The sequence below is a fragment of the Ranitomeya variabilis genome, chromosome 5 (genome assembly GCF_051348905.1).
Source record: "Ranitomeya variabilis isolate aRanVar5 chromosome 5, aRanVar5.hap1, whole genome shotgun sequence".
In the NCBI taxonomy this organism is placed as follows: Eukaryota; Metazoa; Chordata; class Amphibia; order Anura; family Dendrobatidae; genus Ranitomeya; species Ranitomeya variabilis.
Genome location: NC_135236.1, coordinates 386,469,356 through 386,494,313, shown reverse-complemented (window position 1 = coordinate 386,494,313; position 24,958 = coordinate 386,469,356).

Genomic DNA, 24,958 nt, shown 5'->3' with positions numbered 1-24,958 from the left:
CCAATCACAAGCCGTGACGTCACGGGAGGCAGGACACGCGCGCATTTTAAAATTACGTCACGGCTTGTGATTGGTTGCGTGCCGTGACGTAATTTCAGGTCCTGAATGCAGAAATAGGCATTCAGGACCTGAAATTACGTCACGGCTTGCTGTGATTGGTCGCGTCGCGGCCACATGGGCGGCACGCAACCAATCACAAGCCGTGACGTAATTTTAAAATGCGCGCGTGACCTGCCTCCCGTGACGTCACGGCTTGTGATTGGTCGCGTCGCCCATGTGACCGCGACGCGACCAATCACAAGCCGGAACGTAATTTTAAAATCATGAATGCCTAGAATTAAGCTTCCAGGACCTCAAAATTACATCACGGCTTGCTGTGATTGGTCACATCGCGGCCACATGGGCGGCACGCGACCAATCAGAAGCCGTGACGTCGCGGGAGGCAGGAAACGCGCGCATTTTAAGCAAACAACACTGCCGGTTCCCTCGGTGAGGTCCAGGCTGCGTCGGAGAGGTGAGTATAGCAATATTTTTTATTTTAATTCTTTCTTTTACACATTAATGTAGTTTCGATACCGATACCCGATACCACAAAAGTATCGGATCTCGGTATCGGAATTCCGATACCCGCAAGTATCGGCCGATACCCGATACTTGCGGTATCGGAATGCTCAACACTACTCTGCTCTTTAACCAACTCATTACTTTTCTGAGAGAACAGCACAGTATATTATAGAAAGAAAATTCTTGTCTTATTTCTAAATATATGCAAAAACTCTTTTTAATTATATGTTTGGATGGCAAGAATGATCGATAGCAGTAAAAAATGAGTAAAACATTGTCTATGAAATATTGTTCTTCTAAAAAAGAATAACATAATTATTTCTAGATTGATTTAATACCTAATAATATGAATAGTTTAAGAGGAGGATAAGACATACTTGAATCAAAATACATACTATAACAATATAACCTTTCTCATCTACAACTCTGAAGATTTATAAATAAGTGTGCTAATATTCATATATTTATATCTGATTTTCTACTGTGATGGACTGGAAAAAGCCTCACCTTTCATAATACAGGATGCTGTCTAGCTTATTATTACCTGATGCCTTTCCACCAGTGGAGATTTATATACTTCATTAGATTACAACCCTTTGCTCTGAGTAGTACTAAAAAATTGTTACAGCTTTAGAGAAGTCATATAAATCGGTACATGTTTAATTTAAATCTAGGTTACACTTCTCATTTTTCTACTTCTATAAGTTTTTTCTATGCATAACTACTGAGAAATATAGAATGGTACTGGCTTAACTAGACTACGCGTGATATACAGGGAGTCTTGTTTCAGGATTGAATTTTCTTGTGTTGCTCTAAACGCTAAGGATGGCTGCCGAAGCATGAGGCCAAATATTTCTCAAAAGTCATCCTTAGGCAAGGGCCAAAATATCTCCATATTCTCATTTCTGTCAGTCCGTGGAAATTGTACTGCACTCAGATGACATCCAAGTGCAGTCTGAAGTTTTCCATGGACTCATTGAATTGCATGGCTGAAAATTATCAGAATATCTGATCAAACTGGAGCATGCTGTGATTTTTTCCGCCAACCAACTCGGTAAGAGGAAAGAAGTCGGACATATACAAGGCCCTATTGGATAACATTGGTCAGAGTTTGATCAGATGTCTTTTGGACCAAAAGTGTAGCCATGTGCATAAGCCCTTAGTTGTCCAGAAAACTCATCAAAGTGATCTGGACTTGATTCACACGACAGTGGGGCAGCACTTTGGTGCCATGTCTAGAGATGAGAAAAAGATCTCAACTGCCTTAGGCTGGTTTCACACGTGCGTTTTTGTCTGCAGCGTTTTTTGTACAAAAAACGCATGCGTTTTTTTTCCCTATATTTAACATTGAAAACGCATGCGTTTTTTTGCACATGCGTTTGGTCGCGTTTTCAAACGCATGCGTTTTTTGTCTGCATGCGTTCATTTTCAAAAATGCTACCTGCAGTATTTTTTTCTATAAAAACGCATGCGTTTTTTCGCGGCAAAAAAATGCATTGCTGTCTATGTAAACGCATGCGTTTTTAAGCACATGCGTTTGTTTGCGCTAAAAACGCATGCGTTTTTATAGAAAAAAACCAGAAAACACACTGAAAAGCCACCCACCACCATCAAGGTGATAAAGGGATCCAAACCCTAACCCTAACTCTACCCCTAACCTCACCCCTAACCGTTTAATGAACATTTTCTGACAGTCATATTGCCACGTATTTAAGTGCCACGTATCACGTATTTCAGTGCCACGTATGCCACGTGCCACGTATTTAAGTGCCACGTGCCACATATTTAAGTGCCGCGTGCCACGTATTTAAGTGCCACGTGCCACGTATTTAAGTGCCACGTGCCACGTATTTAAGTGCCACGTGCCACGTATTTAAGTGCCACGTGCCACGTATTTAAGTGCCACGTATTTAAGTGCCACGTGCCACGTATTTAAGTGCCACGTGCCACGTATTTAAGTGCCACGTATTTAAGTACCACGTATTTCAGTTGCACGTATTTCAGTGCCACGTATTTCAGTCACGTTTAGGGTTAGGGTTAGGGGTAGGGTTAGGGTTAGGGTTTTCTTGTTTTTTCTTGTGTTTTCTTGTGTTTTCTTGTGTTTTTCTATAAAAATGCATGCGTCTAAAAACGCATGCGTTTTACCGCGTTTACATGCGTTTTTCACACATGCGTTTTTTTAAAAAACGCATGCAGATAAAAACGCAAGTGTGAAACCAGCCTAAGTGAAGCATCCAATTTGGTCATCTGTGGCAGCCAAAACTGGGCTGTGTTCACGTTTGAGCAGACAATTCTCCGTCTGGATTCCTGGTCATCGCTGCCAATTACTAAACCAAACCCAGGACAAAAATAAAGCAAGTTAATACTGTGCACGTGTGCAGTAAATAAATAAATAGCAATAGTGCATGAAAATATCGTAGGGTACTTGGTTAAGATGATTTTGATCAAAATAATGTAAAAGCCATCCCACCAAATGATGGTGACCCTATTCGGGTCAGTCCTAACCTCTAGACCACCATAATATCATAACATTGCAGCGCTATGCATATCATATACCTCAAGCCAATTCATGATGTTTCAGAAGCATTGAAATCATCTGTAAGGATATGAACATGCTGCCCATGTTTCCTCCTTGACGGAACAAGTTAATTGTTGAAATGTTTTGTATATATTGTGTCCTGTAAATTGGAATGTATAGTAATATAGTAATGTGAGGTATAATTAGTATAGTGTAGGATGTGATAATGGCAGGTATTATAACGTATAGTGCTATAAGATAGGTAATATAAGGTTTAGGAATATAGATTGTTGGCAATAGGGTAAGTTACAGTTAATTCTTGGGACTAGCCCAGAGGGGGAGGAGTTGGTGTTAGGGAAAAGGAACTGGTTTTCTATTAGTTAGGAAGATATAGTTGTGGAGTGCAAAGTTAGCAGAGCTGCATAAAGGGTGACTCTGAGTGAGAGAAGACTAAGAAGAAGGGATAGTGCATCCTGAAGAAAAGTGACAGAGACAGAGTGGCCTTCCCGAGATGAGTCCTAGGAGAGGATGCCTAGCCACAAGACCTTGAGCTTGTAACGCAGAAGGTAATGGGCCTTAGCAGGACAAAGAGAAGGGCTAGCAAATGGTCCTGAGAAATAGATCCAGGGTGCCAGTAGTGGAAGAAATAGGATGCAGAACTGCTGTGCAAGAAAAGGAGACTTGTGACTCAGGACTGTAGCATTAAAGGTGGGTTGGGGCAAAGTAGGAAGAAATAATGTACCATGAAAGCCCTGGAGTATACCACAGAGGAAAGATGCTTTGTGGAGAAATGCTTCATACTGTAAAGGAAATGTCCATAAGACTTTGTACCCGGTATCCCTTGTACATAATCCTTACCAAGTTAGTGTTCCGTAATGACTTTATTTTTGAATGGTGGTCTCCCTCATTGAACGGTAGAAAACCTGGTCCTGGCAAACCCACACCATCAGTTATGAGTGGCCTGAACAGGCCCTCACTGCAGATGTCCAAACACCGAGCGAGGACTCACATTTTCATGTAACATGCAGGGGCAGTGAAGATGAGTGCCTCCCGCGTGGCTACCTCCCCATGCCACGCTACAGATCATAGATGCTCTTCCTATGCTTATGTTAAAATCCACTCCTCCTCCTAGCAGCTGACTGCCAAGATGACTTTCATGCTGTCAATTATAACAACATTATATGTTAGTGCTGAACAATATGGATCACCTGTAAAGAATATCGGTTCAGTCTGTGTGTTGTGAATGGTGTATATAAATTTCATCACCCCCATATAATATTGGGTACTAGACAAAGAGACATTAGCATCCTAGTGCTTTTATTTCATAAGTAGTGTTGAGCGATACCTTCCGATACTTGAAAGTATCGGTATCGGATAGTATCGGCCGATACCCGAAAAATATCGGATATCGCCGATACCGATACCCGATACCAATACAAGTCAATGGGACTCAAGTATCGGAAGGTATCCTGGATGGTTCCCAGGGTCTGAAGGAGAGGAAACTCTCCTTCAGGCCCTGGGATCCATATTCATGTAAAAAATAAAGAATGAAAATAAAAAATATGGATATACTCACCCGTCTGGAGGCCCCTGGACCTAACCGATTGTAACCGGCAGCCTCCGTTCCTAAGAATGAGCAGTTTAGGACCTTCGATGACGTCGCGGCTTGTGATTGGTCGCGTGCCGCTCATGTGACCGCTCACGCGACCAATCACAAGCCGCGACGTCATCGAAGGTCTTAAACTGCTCATTCTTAGGAACGGAGGCTCCCGGTTACATCGGTAAGGTCCAGGGGCCGCCGGAGGGGTGAGTATATCCATATTTTTTATTTTTATTCTTTATTTTTTACATGAATATGGATCCCAGGGCCTGAAGGAGAGTCTCCTCTCCTCCAGACCCTGGTAACCATACACTGGGAACTTCCGATTCCGATTTCCGATACCACAAAAGTATCGGATCTCGGTATCGGAATTCCGATACCGCAAGTATCGGCCGATACCTGATACTTGCGGTATCGGAATGCTCAACACTATTCATAAGTTAAATAGTTAAGGCCTGCATGGTTTGCCATTTCAATTGCTTACCTTGTAGCCACGAATGCATGAGGACTCGGAGTGTTACTTTTTTCGACAGCTAAATAGTAGTAATTAGTCTCAAAAAACCCTTGTCTTTAGAGTTAATTACCGTAATATAGTGCTGAGTAGTGTTTTTGGACTGGCACTTTGTATCTGAGTATGTTGAAGGAGTAATATAATCTATGATAAATTGCTTTTGGCATTGATTAATATTTCAGTCAACATGTGTGTGTCCTGCCATTAAGCCTGGCCTTACATTGGATGGTGTCCTGTACCATGTCTTTTGATGGTGCACACAACCTATTGGGAGCACTACATTTTACAATTAGCCAGCTACCACAGAGCCTAACTCTAAAGGCCCAAAACAGCCCAAAATGCATATTAGAATAATGCTGGCTGAACCTGCAGTTCAGATGATGGTCTAATGTGTACAGAGGTGCTGACCAACTGATGGTCGGCAGAGATGTCAATCTGACATCAAATTTTAAACTGCTGATCGCATTGTTCCACCGGAGATAATCCTCTGGCTGACAAGGCAGTCAGCGGCTTTCTCATAGAGAACACAGAAGTGCTCGGCTGAACATGTGCTCCTGTGTATGGGAGAGTTGGCTGAGATGGCTGTCTGCCTTACGATCAGCCAAAGCATCATATGGCTGACAGCCATATTATGGGTTTGGCCAGATTAACTGATATATACACTGTATGCAGGATTATTAGGCAAGTTGTATTTTGATCACATGATACTTTTTATACATGTTGTCCTACTCCAAGCTGTTAAGTCTTGAGAGCCAACTACCAATTAAGTAAATCAGGTGATGTGCATCTCTGTAATGAGGATGGGTGTTGTCTAGTGACATAAAAACCCTATATAAGGTGTGCTTAATTATTAGGCAACTTCCTTTCCTTTGGCAAAATGAGTCAGAAGAGAGATTTGACAGGCTCTGAAAAGTCCAAAATTGTGAGATGTCTTGCAGAGGGATGCAGCAGTCTTGAAATTGCCAAACTTTTGAAGCGTGATCACCAAACAATCAAGCGTTTCATGGCAAATAGCCAACAGGGTCGCAAGAAGCATGCTGGGCAAAAAAAGTGCAAAATAATCACCCATGAATTGAGAAAAATCAAGCATGAAGCTGCCAAGATGCCATTTGCCACCAGTTTTGCCATATTTCAGAGCTGCAACGTTATTGGAGTAACAAAAAGCACAAGGTGTGCGATACTCAGGCACATGGCCAAGGTAAGGAAGGCTGAAAAATGACCCCCTTTGAACAAGAAACATAAGATAAAACGTCAAGACTGGGCCAAGAAATATCTTAAGACTGACTTTTCAAAGGTTTTATGGACTGATGAAATGAGAGTGACTCTTCATGGGCCTGATGGATGGGCCAGAGGCTGGATCAGTAAAGGGCAGAGAGCTCCACTCTGACTCAGATGCCAGCAAGGTGGAGGTGGGGTACTGGTGTGGGCTGGTATCATCAAAGATGAACTTGTGGGACCTTTTCGGGTTGAGGATGGAGTGAAGCTCAACTCCCAGACCTACTGCCAGTTTCTGGAAGACAACTTCTTCAAGCAGTGGTTCAGGAAGAAGTCGGTATCGTTCAAGAAAAACATGATTTTCATGAAGGACAATGCTCCATCACATGCCCCCAACTACTCCACAGCGTGGCTGGCCAGTAAAGGTCTCAAAGAAGAAAAAATAATGACATGGCCCCCTTGTTCACCTGACCTGAACCCCATAGAGAACCTGTGGTCCCTCATAAAATGTGAGATCTACAGGGAGGGAAAACAGTACACCTCTCGGAACAGTGTCTGGGAGGCTGTGGTGGCTGCTGCACACAATGTTAATCGTAAACAGATCAAGCAACTGACAGAATCTATGGATGGAAGGCTGTTGAGTGTCATCATAAAAAAAGGTGGCTATATTGGTCACTAATTTGTTTGGGTTTTGTTTTTGCATGTCAGAAATGTTTATTTCTAAATTTTGTGAGTTGTATTAGTTTACCTGGTGAAAATAAACAAGTGAGATGGGAATATATTTGGTTTTTATTAAGTTGCCTAATAATTCCGCACAGTAGTAGTTACCTGCACAAACAGATATCCTCCTAAGATAGCCAAATCTAAAAAAAAAACCAATCCAACTTCCAAAAATATTAAGCTTTGATATTTATTGGTCTTTTGGGTTGAATGAGAAAATAGTTGTTGATCAATAATAAAAATAATCCTCTAAAATACAACTTGCCTAATAATTCTGCACACAGTGTAGAATGTGCCCAAATAACATAGCATCACAAAATCTACATACAAACATACAGGTTGTGTGCATGAATCAAGGATTTGGCAACACTTTTCTAGCAACAATAATTAGCAAATTTTAATGAAAGTAATTTTTGAAACTTTTTTGCGATTCTACTATCACAGCACTTTAAAATTAGCGATGGTTAGCCAACTACACACGTGGTCAAAATTGTTGATACCCCTCGTTTAATGACAAAAAACCCACAATGGTCACAGAAATAACTTGAATCTGACAAAAGTAATAATAAATAAAAAAATCTATGAAAATGAACAAATGAAAGTCAGACATTGGTTTTCAACCATGCTTCCACAGAAATTGTCAAAAAAATAAAACTCATGAAATAGGCCTGAACAGAAAAGATGGTACCCTTAAAGGGACTCTGTCAGCCCAAAAATCGTATCTGAGCTAAGCCCACCGGCATCAGGGTCTTATCTACAGCATTCTGTAATGCTGTAGATAAGATCCCCGATGTAACCTGAAAGATGAGAAATAAAGGTTATATTATACTCACCCAGGGGCGGTCCTGCTGCGGTCCGGTCCAATGGGCGTCGTGATCCGGGTCCAGCGCCTCCTATCTTCATTTGATGATGTCCTCTTCTTGTCTTCTTGCCTCGGCTCTTGTGCAGGCGTACTTTGCCCTGTTGAGGGCAGAGCAAAGTACTGCAGTGCGCAGGCGCCGGGGCTCTCTGACCTTTCCTGGCACCTGCGCACTGCCTTACTTTGCTTCTGGCACATATTTAGCAGACCCACTGCCACCAATGAATTATGCCCCCAATACCTTAGGGCATATTTGTGCCTTCACCCCAGGCTCCCTGGACAGCATGTCCTAAGGTCAGTACAACAACCTTGACTGGGCTTTACTCCTACTTACCTCAGCTCCATGGAATGTCTAACTTCTCTCCCTTAGAATCCTTCAGCTCTCCCATTTGAAACTACACCATTGTATCTAACGCACCAGGCAGCTACCCAAACAAACTATCAAGAATAGGTCAGTAACTCCCTCATACTTCCATTATACTTTTTATCTTCTATTTTGTGATTAACCATTCCTTGTGATGAATGCATAGACAGATCAGTGTATAGACTCTGTCATAGTCCCTATACCTGCAAGCTCATGTCTTTTGTTCTTTTTGTTTTCATTGTTGGATGTAAGATTGCATTCTATCTTGATATCTACACCTAATTTTTTGGAATTTCATTGTTTTTTAAACATTCTTGCAATATATCATTGGAGGTTATGTTTTCAATTTTTTATTTTTTCCTTGTCTGTAACGTTATTATGCTATACACTTATTCCATTACTTTTGTGTTATACCGTCTTTCTAATTATTTGGTGCGCTCCGCTAGCCCCAACATTACGCTAACGCCAGGGTCTGGCTAGTAATGGCGGACTAACAGCGATTACAATGGTACATCCAGCAGCTGGAGGGAAGGTTGGTGGCTCTTGAGCACACAACCTCGGCTGTGGATGTTACTGCGGTCACTGTTCAGGCTGCTAGCGTAGCTGCAGCCAGTTTGTCCACTGCCACCCCTGCTCCAACTTTATCCCGTCTCCCGCTACCTGATAAGTTTACTGGTGATAGTAAGCTGTGTTGGGGATTCGTGAGTCAGTGTGCCATACACCTTGAGCTCCTGGCTGCACGTTTTCCCACGGAGTGGGAAGTGGGATTTATTGTACCCCTCTTGTCGGGCAGGACGTTAGAGTGGGCAACGCCGCTGTGGGAGCGTGACGATCATTTGGTGCACAGTACTCCAAGGTTTCTGGACTCTCTGAGACAGGTCTTTTTGGGACCTTGTGTCACCCATGATTTGGCGCTCCAACTGCTGGCTTTGACACAGGGTTCATCCATGGTCAGTCATTTTTCTGTTCACTTCCGGACTTTGGCATTTGGAGAGGACTGGCTGACATGTGTAGGACGCCTTGACCACTAGTTAGATTTTCATCACACTGGAAGAGCTGATAGCCATATCCACTCGCATTGACCTCTGTTTTCACAAGCGGGGGTTGGAATGAGCCCAGTGTAGACAGAGGTTTCGGCTGGCAACTTCCTTCGCCAAGCCACTGGAGCCCTTTGTTCAGGCGTCCAAGCCTTATGAGGCCATGGAGGTTTCTCGAGCGGGTCCTAAGTCTCGGGCAGCTGGAATACCCATGGTCTGTAATGTCTGCCAGCAATCAGGACATTATACCAAGAAATGTCCACAGCGGCAGGGGAAACGACCGCGTCTAGTAACTGGAGGAGGAGGTTCACTAGACACAGTGGCGTTTTCCTTCAAATTGTCCTTCAAGGGGACAATTACCTTTGGTCCTTCCACTTTTATGGTCGAGCTTTGTGTGGATTCTGGGGAGTAGGTAAATTTCATGTCCTCAGGCTTCGCCCAATGGCATGCAATACCCCTGGTTATGCTAGCCAAACCAGTGACCGTAAGAGTGGTGAATGGGTCGACACTGCCCTCACAAATTACACACCAGACTATCCCGTTTACATTATCCATGTCTCCATCCCATCAGGAGATCATTTCCCTTCTTGTCATTCCAGAGGGAATAGATGAGATTCTGCTAGGGATACCTTGGTTGCGTTACCAATCTCCACATATAGAGTGGTCCTGTGGGAGAATTCTGGGATGGAGTAAATCTTGTGAGGGCAGATGTCTGAGGGAGTGCGTTCAGGTTGCCACAACAGAGGTACCCGCAGATCTTACCTGTCATGATTCTCAATGGCGAGAGAACATAGCCCAGCATATATGAGAACTAGCTCTTGGAAGATGGAAACTATACTGACCATGAACTAAACCTGCCGCACAACTAGAAGTGGCCGGGTAGCATGCCTACGTTTTTTTATCCCTAGATGCCCAGCGCCAGCCGGAGAACTACCTAATCCTAGCAGAGGAAAAGACAGTCCTGGCTCACCTCTAGAGAAATTTTCCCAAAAGGCAGACAGAGGCCCCCACATATATTGGCGGTGATTTTAGATGAAATGACAAACGTAGTATGAAAATAGGTTTAGCAAAATCGAGGTCCGCTTACTAGATAGCCAGAAGACAGAAAGGGCACTTTCATGGTCAGCAGAAAACCCTATCAAAACACCATCCAGAAATTACTTTAAGACTCTAGCATTAACTCATAACACCAGAGTGGCAATTTCTGCTCACAAGAGCTTTCCAGACACAGTAACGAAACAGCAGCTGTGAACAGGAACAAAATGCAAAAACACACAAGGACAAAAGTCCAACTTAGCTGGGAGTTGTCTAGTAGCAGGAACATGCACAGAAAGGCTTCTGATTACATTGATGACCGGCATGAAACTGACAGAGGAGCAAGGTTATATAGCGACTCCCACATCCTGATAGGAGCAGGTGAACAGAGGGGATGATGCACACAAGTTCAATTCCACAAGTGGCCACCGGGGGAGCCCAGAATCCAATTTCACAACAGTACCCCCCCCTCAAGGAGGGGGCACCGAACCCTCACCAGAACCACCAGGGCGATCAGGATGAGCCCTATGAAAGGCACGGACAAGATCGGAGGCATGAACATCAGAGGCAGTGACCCAAGAATTATCCTCCTGACCGTATCCCTTCCATTTGACCAGATACTGGAGTTTCCGTCTGGAAACACGAGAGTCTAAGATCTTTTCCACAACGTACTCCAACTCACCCTCAACCAACACCGGAGCAGGAGGCTCAATGGAAGGCACAACCGGTACCTCATACCTGCGCAACAATGACCGATGAAAAACATTATGAATCGAAAAGGATGCAGGGAGGTCCAAACGGAAGGACACAGGGTTAAGAATCTCCAATATCTTGTACGGGCCGATGAACTGAGGCTTAAACTTAGGAGAAGAAACCCTCATAGGGACAAAACGAGAAGACAACCACACCAAGTCCCCAACACAAAGCCGAGGACCAACACGACGACGGCGGTTGGCAAAAAGCTGAGTCTTCTCCTGGGACAACTTCAAATTGTCCACCACCTGCCCCCAAATCTGATGCAACCTCTCCACCACAGCATCCACTCCAGGACAATCCGAAGATTCCACTTGACCGGAGGAAAATCGAGGATGAAACCCCGAATTACAGAAAAACGGGGACACCAAGGTGGCAGAGCTGGCCCGATTATTGAGGGCGAACTCCGCCAAAGGCAAAAAAGCAACCCAATCATCCTGATCCGCAGACACAAAACACCTCAAATATGTCTCCAAGGTCTGATTAGTCCGCTCGGTCTGGCCATTAGTCTGAGGATGGAAAGCAGACGAAAAAGACAAATCTATGCCCATCCTAGCACAGAATGCCCGCCAAAATCTAGACACGAATTGGGTCCCTCTGTCAGAAACGATATTCTCCGGAATACCATGCAAACGAACAACATTTTGAAAAAACAGAGGAACCAACTCGGAAGAAGAAGGCAACTTAGGCAAGGGAACCAGATGGACCATCTTAGAGAAACGGTCACACACCACCCAGATGACAGACATCTTCTGAGAAACAGGCAGATCCGAAATAAAATCCATCGAGATGTGCGTCCAAGGCCTCTTCGGGATAGGCAAGGGTAACAACAATCCACTAGCCCGAGAACAACAAGGCTTGGCCCGAGCACAAACGTCACAAGACTGCACAAAGCCTCGCACATCTCGTGACAGGGAAGGCCACCAGAAGGACCTTGCCACCAAATCCCTGGTACCAAAGATTCCAGGATGACCTGCCAACGCAGAAGAATGAACCTCAGAGATGACTCTACTGGTCCAATCATCAGGAACAAACAGTCTACCAGGTGGGCAACGATCAGGTCTATCCGCCTGAAACTCCTGCAAGGCCCGCCGCAGGTCTGGAGAAACGGCAGACAATATCACTCCATCTTTAAGGATACCTGTGGGCTCAGAATTACCAGGGGAGTCAGGCTCAAAACTCCTAGAAAGGGCATCCGCCTTAACATTCTTAGAACCCGGTAGGTACGACACCACAAAATTAAACCGAGAGAAAAACAACGACCAGCGCGCCTGTCTAGGATTCAGGCGCCTGGCAGACTCAAGGTAAATTAAATTTTTGTGGTCAGTCAATACCACCACCTGATGTCTGGCCCCCTCAAGCCAGTGACGCCACTTCTCAAAAGCCCACTTCATGGCCAAAAGCTCCCGATTCCCAATATCATAATTCCGCTCGGCGGGCGAAAATTTACGGGAAAAAAAAGCACAAGGTCTCATCACGGAGCAGTCGGAACTTCTCTGCGACAACACCGCCCCAGCTCCGATTTCAGAAGCGTCGACCTCAACCTGAAAAGGAAGAGCAACATCAGGCTGACGCAACACTGGGGCGGAAGAAAAGCGGCGCTTGAGCTCCCGAAAGGCCTCCACAGCATCAGGGGACCAATCAGCAACATCAGCACCCTTCTTAGTCAAATCAGTCAATGGTTTTACAACATCAGAAAAACCAGCAATAAATCGACGATAAAAGTTAGCAAAGCCCAAAAATTTCTGAAGACTCTTAAGAGAAGAGGGTTGCGTCCAATCACCAATAGCCTGAACCTTGACAGGATCCATCTCGATGGAAGAGGGGGAAAAAATGTATCCCAAGAAGGAAATCTTTTGAACCCCAAAAACACACTTAGAACCCTTCACACACAAGGAATTAGACCGCAAAACCTGAAAAACCCTCCTGACCTGCTGGACATGAGAGTCCCAGTCATCCGAAAAAATCAGAATATCATCCAGATACACAATCATAAATTTATCCAAATAATCGCGGAAAATGTCATGCATAAAGGACTGGAAGACTGAAGGGGCATTTGAAAGACCAAAAGGCATCACCAAATACTCAAAATGGCCCTCGGGCGTATTAAATGCGGTTTTCCACTCATCCCCCTGCTTGATTCGCACCAAATTATACGCCCCACGGAGATCAATCTTAGAGAACCACTTGGCCCCCTTTATACGAGCAAACAAATCAGTAAGCAGTGGTAACGGATATTGATATTTAACCGTGATTTTATTCAAAAGTCGATAATCAATACACGGCCTCAAAGAGCCGTCTTTCTTAGACACAAAGAAAAAACCGGCTCCTAAGGGAGATGACGAAGGACGAATATGTCCCTTTTCCAAGGACTCCTTTATATATTCTCGCATAGCAGCGTGTTCAGGCACAGACAGATTAAATAAACGACCCTTAGGGTATTTACTACCCGGGATCAAGTCTATGGCACAATCGCACTCCCGGTGCGGAGGTAGTGAACCAACCTTGGGTTCTTCAAAAACGTCACGAAAGTCAGACAAGAATTCAGGAATCTCAGAGGGAATAGATGATGAAATGGAAACCAAAGGTACGTCCCCATGAGTTCCTTTACATCCCCAGCTTAACACAGACATAGCTCTCCAGTCGAGGACTGGGTTATGAGATTGCAGCCATGGCAATCCCAGCACCAAAACATCATGTAGATTATACAGTACCAGAAAGCGAATAACCTCCTGGTGATCCGGATTAACACGCATAGTCACTTGTGTCCAGTATTGTGGTTTATTACTAGCCAATGGGGTGGAGTCAATCCCTTTCAGAGGTATCGGAGCCTCCAATGGCTCCAAATCATACCCACAGCGTTTGGCAAAGGACCAATCCATAAGACTCAAAGCAGCGCCAGAGTCGACATAGGCGTCCGCGGTAATAGATGACAAAGAACAAATCAGGGTCACAGATAGAATAAACTTAGACTGTAAAGTGCTAATTGAAACAGACTTGTCAGGCTTCTTAGTACGCTTAAAGCATGCTGATATAACATGAGTTGAATCACCACAATAGAAGCACAACCCATTTTTTCGTCTAAAATTCTGCCTCTCGCTTCTGGACAGAATTCTATCACATTGCATATTTTCTGGCGTTTTCTCAGTAGACACCGCCAAATGGTGCACAGGTTTGCGCTCCCGCAGACGCCTATCGATCTGAATAGCCATCGTCATGGACTCATTCAGACTCGCAGGCACAGGGAACCCCACCATAACATCCTTAATGGCATCAGAGAGACCTTCTCTGAAAATCGCCGCCAGGGCGCACTCATTCCACTGAGTAAGCACAGACCATTTGCGGAATTTTTGGCAGTATATTTCAGCTTCATCTTGCCCCTGAGACAAGGACATCAAGGCCTTTTCCGCCTGAAGCTCTAAATGAGGTTCCTCATAAAGCAACCCCAAGGCCAGAAAAAACGCATCCACATTGAGCAACGCAGGATCCCCTGGTGCCAATGCAAAAGCCCAGTCCTGAGGGTCGCCCCGGAGCAAGGAAATTACAATCCTGACCTGCTGTGCAGGGTCTCCGGCAGAGCGAGACTTCAGGGACAAAAACAATTTGCAATTATTTTTAAAATTTTGAAAGTGAGATCTATTCCCCGAGAAGAATTCAGGCAAAGGAATTCTAGGCTCAGACATAGGTGCATGAACAACAAAATCTTGCAAATTTTGTACCTTTGTGGCGAGATTATTCAAACCTGTAGCTACACTCTGAAGATCCATTTGAAACAGGTGAACACAGAGCCATTCAAGGATTAGAAGGAGAGAAAGAGAGGAAGGCTGCAGTATAGGCAGACTAGCAAGTGATTCAATTAAGAGCACACTCAGAACTAGAGGAAAAAAAAAAAAAATTGTAGCAGACTTCTTTTTTCTCTCCTTTCTCAGCCAGTAATTTAACCCTTTTTTGGGCCGGTCAAACTGTCATGATTCTCAATGGCGAGAGAACATAGCCCAGCATATATGAGAACTAGCTCTTGGAAGATGGAAACTATACTGACCATGAACTAAACCTGCCGCACAACTAGAAGTGGCCGGGTAGCATGCCTACGTTTTTTTATCCCTAGATGCCCAGCGCCAGCCGGAGAACTACCTAATCCTAGCAGAGGAAAAGACAGTCCTGGCTCACCTCTAGAGAAATTTTCCCAAAAGGCAGACAGAGGCCCCCACATATATTGGCGGTGATTTTAGATGAAATGACAAACGTAGTATGAAAATAGGTTTAGCAAAATCGAGGTCCGCTTACTAGATAGCCGGAAGACAGAAAGGGCACTTTCATGGTCAGCAGAAAACCCTATCAAAACACCATCCAGAAATTACTTTAAGACTCTAGCATTAACTCATAACACCAGAGTGGCAATTTCTGCTCACAAGAGCTTTCCAGACACAGTAACGAAACAGCAGCTGTGAACAGGAACAAAATGCAAAAACACACAAGGACAAAAGTCCAACTTAGCTGGGAGTTGTCTAGTAGCAGGAACATGCACAGAAAGGCTTCTGATTACATTGATGACCGGCATGAAACTGACAGAGGAGCAAGGTTATATAGCGACTCCCACATCCTGATAGGAGCAGGTGAACAGAGGGGATGATGCACACAAGTTCAATTCCACAAGTGGCCATCGGGGGAGCCCAGAATCCAATTTCACAACACTTACCTCTCTCCCCAAACACTATTGGTCTTATGCGGATGTATTCTCCAAGAGAGCTGCAGAGACTCTTCCACCTCACTGCCCCTATGACTATCCTATTGATCTCTTGCCTGGGTCATAGCCTCCCCGGGAATGAGTCTATCCCTGTCTCTCCCGGAGATGGAGGCAATGTCCCTATACATCCAGGAAAATATGGCAAGAGGATTCATTAGGAAGTCAGTGTCACCTGCAGGGGCGGGGTTCTTCTTTGTGCAAAAGAAGAATGGAGAATTATGTCCATGTATTGACTACTGGGGTCTTAACGCCATCACTGTTAAGAATAAGTACCCTCTGCCTTTGATATCTGAGCTCTTCAATAGACTATGAGGGGCGAGGGTATTTACTAAGTTAGATCTGCGGGGTGCTTACAACCTGAATCGCATCTGTGAGGGGGATGAATGGAAGATGGCTTTTAATACCAGGGATGGGCACTATGAGTATCTGGTGATGCCCTTTGGGCTCTGTAATGCCCCAGCCGTCTTCCAAGACTTTGTGAATGACATCTTCCTGGATATTCTCTCCACCTCGGTGAAAGTCTATCTGGATGATATTCTCATCTACTCTCCAAATATACATTCCCACCAGAGAGATGTTTACAGAGTCTTCGACCTCCTACGGGCAAACTCCCTCTATGCCAAGTTGGAGAAGTGTCTGTTTGAGCAGGAGTCCTTGGCTTTCCTGGGTTATATAATCTCAGCCTGGGGATTAGCTATGGATCCTGCCAAGCTACAAGCAGTGATGGACTGGTAGGAACCTCATTCTCTCAAAGCGGTACAGCGCTTTATGGGGTTCATTAATTATTATTGCCAGTTCATTCCCCACTTCTCCACTTTGGTAGCTCCCTTGGTAGCCCTCACCAAGAAGGGTGCAAATCCCAAATTGTGGTAGGAGGAAGTCTCCAAGGCCTTCTTATCTGTTAAGTCCCGTTTTTCTAGCGTTCCCATTCTGCATCGTCCCGATGTAGATAAGCCCTTCATTATTGAGGTGGATGCCTCATCCGCCGGTGCTGGAGCCGTCCTTTTCCAAAAGGATGCTTAAGGTCAGAAGCATCCTTGCTTCTTCTACTCTAAGACCTTCACTCCAGCGGAGAGGAATTATTCCATAGGGGACAGGGAGTTGCTAGCAATGAAGTTGGACTTTTCAGAGTGGAGACACCTCCTGGAGGGAGCTCGCTTTCCCTTCCAAGTTTACACTGACCACAAGAGTTTGGTGTATTTGCAAACAGCCCAGCGGCTAAATTCTCACCAGGCTAGATGGTCCCTGTTCTTCTCCTGGTTCCACTTCACCCTTCATTTCCTATCCAGGGAGAAGAACATTCACGCTGATGCTCTCTCCCACTCCGTGGTGTCATCAGAGGAGGAGGAGGAGGAGCCTCGGCTTATTGTCCCCTCCGAGAGTCTGAGAACTGTGGCTCCGGTGTTGCTAGAGTCTGTGCCCCCGGGCAAGAATTTCGTGCCATCTAATTTGCATCCAGAAGTTCTCTCTTGGGATCACTTGTCCACAGATGGTGGACATTTCGGGATCAAGAGGACATCAGAGCTTCTAGCGACGACGTACTGGTGGCCGCATATGGCCCGTGACGTCGAAGACTATTTTCGGGCGTGCGTCTCCTGCGCCAAGAATAGGTCTTCTCTACAATGGCCTGCTGGGCTACTTTACCCACTACCGGTGGCTGATAGGCCCTGGGAGATGGTCAGGATGGACCTTGCGGTTGGCTTACCCAAGTCCCGTAGCTGCACCATTATTTGGGTAGTTACCGACCATTTCTCTAAAATGGTGCATTTGGTGCCTCTCCCACAGTTACCTTCTGCACGGGCCTTGGTGGCATTGTTTGTCAATCATGTCTTCTGCTTACACGGTGTGCCTGATAAGATTGTTGGTGACCAGGGTCCCCAGTTTGCATCTCGGTTCTGGAGAGAGCTTTGTCGTCTACGTAGTATTGAGCTGAATCTCTCTTCAGCGTACCATCCCGAGATGAATGGGTTGGTAGAGAGGGACAACCAGACCCTGGTCACATACCTTCGACATTTTGTCTTGGCCAGGCAGGATGACTGGGCATCCCTGCTACCATGGACGGAGTTTGCCTTGAACAACGCCATAGCCGACTCCACTGGGCAGACCCCATTCCTCCTTAATTATGGCCAGCATCCGCGGGTTCCTGAGCCCATGCTCATGTCTTCCGCCAACTCTAGGGTGGCAGACTGGGCAGTGGAAGCACGGGACATCTGGTACCGCACACATGATGCCATCTGGGCCTCCAAGGAGAGAATGAGGGTCTCCTTTGATGCACATCGGTGCCCCGCTCCGACCTTTGCTCCTGGCAAATTAGTGTGGCCCTCTGCCCGCAATATCAGGCTGCAAGTTGAGTCCACTAAGTTTGCGCCTCACTACTTAGGTCCCTTCAAGGTTCTGGAACAGGTTAATCCTGTGGTCTACCATCTGGCTTTTCCTCCACGCCTGGGTATCACCGACACCTTTCATGTGTCCCTCTTAAAGCAGGTTTACATGTCCCAGTTTTCCAAGTCATCTGCCAGGACATCGGATTCGTCCACAGACGATTATGAGGTGAACACTATCTTGGGGTGCAAGGTGGTATGTGGCAAAAAGTTCTATCTGGTGGGCTGGAAGGGTCACGGCCTAGGAGGACAGAACCTGAGAACCTGTGGAGCACATTTGGGCTCTGCTGCTCATTGTAGCCTTTGAACGTAGCGAGGCCCAGGGGAGGGGGCCCATGTTAGGTGTTGAGTTCTGGCCTCTGCACAGGGGGAATCTTGAACCATCTCCGCTGCGGTCTCCCATTCTTCTCCAGCCGCAGTTGAGCCTGCTGAGTGGAGACATCGGTCCCAGTGTCTGGCTCAAGCTGATACTGTGCAACTGGTTATTGCTGCCCTTCCAGGCTCTGCCTTTGTAGCCAGCAATGATCAGCAGCGAGCAGGTCTTTCTGGGACTAAGTCCTGCTTTTCCCATACTGAGCATGCCCACGGGATGGCCTCCCATTGGAGGTCGGGGGTCACATGCTCAGGTCCTGTTGCAGCTCCTATTAGACCATCTGGAAGGTCCCATACACTGCTGCTATAAAAGGTTTGCATGGCTGCTCGGCCATGCGCTAGTGTATACTTAATGTGTGTTTGTAGATGTGTGACTGTCGTGCCTTAATCATCCCCTTCCTAGTGTTGTTGACTGCTCGCGAATGGTGGATGCTATCTAGCGCCCGACAGTGCTACCTGCACACCTAGCACACGATACAGCGTCTGATTGCAGTGACCGCAAGTGCGGCGCCGTGCGCTAATAGAGCGCTTTCCTGGCCCAAGTCTGGGTGGTTAGTGGCGTTCACCAGAGCGGCACTGCACTCATTCTTGTGCATTAAATTATTATTTATGGTAAACTCTGACACCCCAGTAGTGGTGTCGAGCGCAAGAGGTCTAGAGGAACTCTTTCCCTGAGTCTTGGGACAGAGTTCTGTGACTCCTTGCTTGCGCTCTTCATGCGGTACCGCGGCCCTGTGACACAACAGGGTTCGCTTCCTTCATACCGGATGAAGCTAACCCGTGTGTTTATCCACATTATGCCACCATATAGTCCGTCATTACTCAGCAGCAGGTTCCATCTCTGCACGGTGGACCCCAGGCTGCGAACGCACCTTATACCATCTTTCTAATTATTTGGTGCGTTCCGCTAGCCCTAACATTATTGGTCTTTTCCCAGCCTAATAAGACCAGTACTCAGTCACCCCAGAAATAGTACATCCATTAGACTCATCAATTCTGGCACCTAGCCTTGGCTCTTCCTGACTGCCCTAGTGCAGTAGGAATCAGGGTAATGGAAATGTGGGGTTGATGTTATGTCATCTGTGTAATGTCCGCTGACATCAAGCTTACAGGTTATAAATGGAGAGGCATATATTAGACACCCCGATTATTAACCCAGTAAGTAAAAAGAAAAGAATACACACTGAAAAAAATATTTCTATAAAAAAACAGGAAAAAAATATTTATTTGTAAAAAACCTCTTTCCCCATTTATTAAAAAAAGAAAATAATCCACAGGGTCCACGGTAATGCAAATGGAGGTCTCACAACAATCCCAGTCTTTTTCTTCCAGTGTATGTAGCTCAGTTCAGAGAATGCAACAGCATAGACAGGAGCAGCAGCCTCTGCCAGGTCTCACACTGCAATCCTTCAGACCCGGCCGCTGTGAACTGAGGTAAACTTACTGACATGATCTCAGTTCACAAAAGACGGGTCTCGCAGAGTTCAGTGCGAGACCTAACAGAGGCAGCTGCTCCAGTTTCTGGAGCTGCGTTCTCTGAATGGAGCTCCATACAATGGATGGATATACACAAGTTTGATAGCACCGATTTATCAGATATTTCTCTTAAAGTTTCTCTCAAGAATATATTAAAAAATATGTGGGTTCGGAAGAACACAATATTTTTCGAGCTTCTATGCAATGTTTTCTCCTACTTTTACGAACAAGTTTGATGTTTTGATCCCAAAGTGCATATTTTTTGGTTGATATATATATCACCAGCTTTAAAGAAGCACTCGCATGAAAAGTGTTCTTGGCTAAACCTATATATGTAATGTAGTGTCGGTACATTGATGTACTCACCCAGACATTTTCTGGCTGGGTCAAATGACGGCTATTCTGATATGCCAGATAGCACTGAGCTCTGTGAGCTGGAAGTTATTTTAACAATGTAAGCCTATGGACCCTCATTCTGACGCTCCATAGGCTTACATTGTAAAAGTGACTTGCAAATTACACATAAAATCTATTGTGAATTGGCAAGTGGGAAAAGCCATCACACAACCTAGAAGATGGCCAGAGAGGCTCTAAAAGCCAGGGAATACAGCGATCCGTGAGTATATAAATTCATCTACACTACACTTTGTATACATTTACCCCAGTTTAGCCAATAAAAGTTTCATGAGAGTGCTTCAGTTTAATATTTTATTCTATCTGGCTTTTCTATATTACCAGACATTCCTCCTTTACTTGTTTTATGTATCTCCATGATTCTGCTTCTGATTATATTCAACAAAAGTACTATATTGCAGTTTTGGCTTTATTTGTTCTGTTAATGGGCAGTCTATCTAAGAACATTTTATTTATTATTGACCACTTATTATTGCATCTTATGTGTGGTAGTAGTGCCCTTCAGATATATTAGAATGCTATACAGGGCTGCCACCAGGAATTTCGAGCACCCATACTGGCAAAACTTTTGGGCCCCCTTGAGACTCTGCCCAGGCTTCACCCGAACTCTGCCTCCAAACTTCCACAGTCCCACTGCCCACTCCTAAAGAACTCCACATCTGCACTACACCCTCACCAATCACACATTATCAGTTCCCATCTAACACCAGATTACATACATATCCATCAGCTTTTGTTTTGGCTAAAAGATTTTTTTCAAGCCGCCACCACGACTTGGTAGACTCTTTTGGCCGGACCTTTCTAACCTATTAAATATTTGTTAAAATATCCAATACTCTTTTAGTGTATATTTTCATTTATGTTTCTTTAAGGGAATGTGTCACATACAGTACAATTTTTAAAATGAACAATAACACCACATACAAAGAAAAAATACTGTTACACCATGACTAGACCACATATTACACCACAAAGTGACTGAATATTATCACATACAAGGCACAAATACTATACTGTCACACCATGGACCATATATTACCACCACATAGTGACTTATAATACTACAAACAAGGGACAAATACCACCACACCATGACTAGACCACATTTTAACACCACGTAATCACCGAATAATGCCACATACAAGGAACAAACACAGGCACACCATGGCCGGACCACATATTACAACCACATAGTGATCGAATACTGCAATACTGATCATTAATAAAAAACCCCCACTAATTTTACCATAAGCACCATTGAACACAGGAGCTTTGTATATAGTACACAATGTTTAGTATCAGTGTACAAGTATTACAGTGATCATCGGTAACATACACTGGAGCTATGTATATAGTGTCAGTGTACAGGTAATTCAGTGATCACCAATGACATTCTATATAGGAGATCAGTATATATTGTCAGTGTACAGGTAACATACAGTGATCACCAGTGACATTATACACAGGAGCTCTGTATATATTATACAGTGTATACTGTCAATGTACAGGTAACACACTGACGCACGGGTGATGTCTCTAGTTGAAGTCCTTCATCTTCGGTTTTCATCTTCATCCAGTGCACACCGCCATCACTTCTTCCTGCCAGGACTCGTCTCTGCAGAAAATAACACAGTTATCTAGAGCACATTACACAATTTTCCCCAACTTCTACACTATGGCAGATGAAGAAAAAAAGCGACCCTGTCGCGCTGCACGGTAACAGAACCTCTCCTCCTACACACTGAAAACAGTATCCTTAAAAATAATATCCTTTAATTAGCCCCTACAGTAATGATAGCCCACATTCTGGACCTCACATGTCCTCCCATTCTGGACCCCACATGTCCTCCCATTTTGCCTCATGTCTCTACATACTTCCCCATGTATCTCCATATTGCCCCTTAGTCATCCATAATAGTGTAATGTATCCCATAGTCCTATATAGCAGTATAATGCACCCACATAATAGTATAATGTACCCCCATAGCAGTATAATGTACCCCATAGCAGTATAATTAACCCACATTGCAGTGTAATGCACCCCTAGTCATATATAGTATAATGCAGCCCCTTACCAGTGTAATACATCCCCATAGTATAATCCACCCCAATAGCAGTATATTTCACCCCATAGTATTATAATGCAGCTCAATAGTAGTATAATACAGCCCCATAGTGGTATAATGCACCCCCATAGCAGTATAATGCACCCCCATAGTGGTATAATGTATCCCCATAGTAGTATAATGCACCCCATAATAGTATAATGCACCCCCATTCTAGAATAATGCAGCCCCATAGGAGTATAGTGCCCCCTGTGGTATAATGCAGCCCCATAGTAGTTTAATGCACCGCTATAGTAGTATAATGCACTCCCATAGTGGTATTCTGCACCTGCATGGTGTTATAATGCACCTCCATAGTGGTATAATGCAGCCTCAAAGTGGTATAATGCACCTCCATAGTAGTATAATGCATCCTATAGTAGTATAATGCACCCTATAGTAGAATAATGCACCCCCATAGCAGTATAATGCACCCCATAGTAGTATATGGCACCCTATAGTAGTATAATGAACCTCCATAGTAGTATAATGCACTCCATAGTATAATTCACCCCCATAGTATAATGCATCCCATAGTATAATGCATTCCCTTATCATATATAGTATAATACACCCCTATGGTATAAAGCAAACCCTTGTCATATATAGTATAATGCATCCCATAGTATAATGCACCCCCTTTTTATATATAGCATCATGCACCACTACAATAAAATGCTCCCCCTGGTCATATATATTACAATGCCCCCCTTGTCATATATAGTATAATGCACCCTCATAGCAGTATAATGCAGCCCCATAGTAGTATAATGCACTCTTTTGTCAAATATAGTATAGTCCACCCCCATAGCTGTATAATGCAGCCCCTTATAGCGGCTTTACAAAAAAAAGTTTCTCCTTACCTGGCCGAGATCCAGTGGTGTTTTCCACTATGATTCAGCTGAGGAATGCAGCGTCATTCCGGTGTATGACAGTGATGTGTCATGCGACGTGCACGCTGACATCAGTTGCCGGCCTGTGATTGGCTGGCAGCTTTTAACTGATGCCGCACAGAGGAAAATCCTGCACGATAACAGATTTTAACTGATCAAGCATCTGAGGACGTACGATCAGTTACTGAAGCGTCAGGATCCGCTGGCGCCCAGTGAGCAGAGGAGAGGGGGGTCCACCATGCCAGTTAGGGCAGTAATGCCCTTATGGCGGCCCTGATGCTGCATGTGCATAGACTTTGCAATATATTATAGAGACCTTTTGGCTTTATAGCACCAACTCAAGAATGTGGCTCTGTGGTTAGCACTGTAGCTTTACAGTTCTTGGGTCCTTGTCTCAAAAGACAACATTTGCAAGGAGTATGTATGTTCTCCCTGTGTTTGTGTGAATTTCTTCTTAGGCTGGTTTCAGACTTGCGTTCAGCAGGGCTGCGGATGAAAGCATTCTTTCACCATTAAGCCTTGCCCACTGCAACGCCTCTTCCTTCAGCTCCGCCTACCTCTGCATCCTTTGTAAACCCATTACAAGTTTGATAAATGTGGGGGTACAATGTGGATTATAGACTTCTTGGTTAAATTTGGAACTTGTCCACAGAAATAATACAATCATACAGTATGTATAAGATCTAAAACTGAAAAACATTAAATCTACATCTTAGTTACTCATGCTTTTTCAATGACTTTGTAGTGGCTTTTACTTAAAAAGCTTTTACAAGTGTTTACAAAGTGGCTAGTGTGAAAAATGTACTCACACGTGAAAGATGACTTGCAGAAAGTTTTGCAATTGTTCCATTTATTCGTTCTACATTTGCTGCCAAACGTTATAGAGATGAATTGAATAGATATTCAGAAAAAGCAGTTGAATTGATATTCAGCGTAAAAGCAACTACTTACGTGAATCTATATTTTCTTTTCATAGTCAAGTCAATCCACCAATGAGTTTTTATAATTTACTAATCACTACAAGTACATCGGCCAATCAGGTAAATACCCTAAGGCCGGAGTCACACTAGACCGTAATACGGACGAGTGCAATGCAATAAAAAATCGCATAGCACTCGGCCCAATGTTTATCTATGGGGCATCTTCTATTATCCGTTGTTTTCTCGGCCGTATTCAGGATCTGTGTGAAATCGCAGCATGCTGCGATTGTCAGTGTATCTCGGCCGAGAATGGCCAATGCAAGTCTATGGGTGCGAGAAAAATACGGATTACACACGGACCATCAGTGTGACTTGCGAGAAATACGCAGCGATGTTCTATAGAAAAGCCGGCAATTCAGCGCGATGTACAGTAAAATCACACTGACCGGTTAGAATAGAACAGATAAAATTAAT